Source organism: Salmo trutta, chromosome 12 (assembly GCF_901001165.1).
Source record: "Salmo trutta chromosome 12, fSalTru1.1, whole genome shotgun sequence".
NCBI lineage: Eukaryota > Metazoa > Chordata > Actinopteri > Salmoniformes > Salmonidae > Salmo > Salmo trutta.
In genome coordinates, this window is record NC_042968.1 from 43,486,674 (window position 1) to 43,488,608 (window position 1,935).

A 1,935-nucleotide genomic window follows, 5' to 3' on the forward strand; every position below is an offset into this window, starting at 1 on the left:
AACAATGTTCTCCAATTTCTCTCAGCCGTCCCATTTTGATGGGGTGAGTAAGGGGCTGAAGTTTCATGTCTTATGGCGTTCTTACTGAGCAGTGACTGGAACTCTTTGGCTGTGAATTCTGTGCCTTTATCTGACCTGACACACTTTATTTTCCCATAAGGGGCCACATCAGCAATAAACTTCTCCAGTAGCTTTTAGAGTATCACTCTTTGCTTTTAGGAATACACAAAAACTGCCCCTGAATAATCATCTGTAAATGCTTAGAGTATATCCGAACCACATCTTTCGCCTCTGGCTCAATAGGGCCAGCCAAATCAGTGTGCACAAGCTCAAGAGCCGCTTTTGCTTTTCATCAGGCTCTCTGTTTATGCTCTGAACAAATTTTCCCTGAGTGCAGATTTCACAGTTGAGGGTAGATTTGTCAATCTTACCTGTGATTTTCATTCCCTCTGTCACATTTTCTAACTTTGGACACATCCTCAAAATTACAGTGTCCAAGAATTTTGTTGCCATGTGTGAATATCATAGCACCCATGACATCCATCATCATATTCATCACTTACAGTGTTAAGATAGTAAAGTCTATCGTACTCCTCGATGTCAAAAGTGGTACCGTTCTTGTGGATGAGCTTGTTACACCCCTGTCGAAAGTTGACTGAAGCTCCGTTGGCTGTCGCTGCTTTAACAGAGAAAATGTCCTGTGGAAACGACGGCACGTACAGCGCCTTCATCAGCGTTGTTTTTACCCGACGACCCGTGTTGTCTCTCAGGTAAACCTCCGCGACACCATTCGTTTCTGTTCCGTCAGCCAGCTCCACGGAATGTTTTTTGCGGTTTGAAAGTCTCGTCAAACTCCTTAAACTTCCCGATGTCCGTGACTATATGTGACGTTGCTCCCGTATCAACCATCAGCCCTTTCTGTTTTCAGTCCACCTAACCTGACGTCACTTATCCTGAATGCAAATGTGTGGCATTCAGCATCTGTTGCTTGTTTCACATTTGTCTCTTCTTTTTCGTCTGCAATTTGCGTCCAGTAAGAGTGGAGCTCTTGCAAAAACTACACCACTGTCTCCGTTCTTTGCGCTCTCCCAGTAACGGTACATTCCCGGGCCTTGTGCCCTTTCTGGCCACAGTTGAAGCAGGTTATCTCGGTCCCTTTATCTCTCCCTCTTGGCCAGCTAACTTTAATGTTACTTGCCTTCATCACGTTGTCGTCAGTGGAAATGGCGCTAAACTTCTCGGTGCTTTCATAGCTCCTCAACTTGGTTTTGAACTTGCCAAAAGTTGTCGGTCGTCACTCTGCGTTATGTGGATGGCAAACGGCTTCTTAAATGATTCGGGCAAACCTTTCAGAATCATTGCAATCAACAGCCCGGTCACTTAAAGTCTCTTCAGCATTTCTCAGTGCTGTAATAGCCGTTCTCAGCACGAATGATATAGTCCGTAACACTTTCGTCAGCGGCTCTTCTGAAGAGAAGTTAGTTCAGTGTAGAGGCTAATCACACGTGGCTTCCCTTTACCTGCATAATGTTCCCTCAATATCTTCAACGCTTTTCTCCCATCATCTGCTGCTTCTCTCATTATCAGGGAAAGGCTTTTATCATCCAAAACCTGTATCAATTCGGCGTAGGCTTCTTCATTTTTCTCTCTGTCTTCATCTTCATCCACGCTCAATATGGCGGCCCTTTAGCCCAAGCAAACGCAAGTGCCCCAAAAACTTTGTCTCCCATAACTCGTAGTTTTTTTCATCTCCGTCGAAATATAATCTATTCCATCGGCTTCCATGTTCCCTCCTGGGCCCATAACCTGTTGGTGCTGACATCTTCAGGACAGGAATACCGGTTTACTTAACGGAGGAATAAACACACATGTTCATCATTGGTGTCTTAACCAGAACGGGGGAAAATGCACTTTTATTTATTTTCGCACATGCGC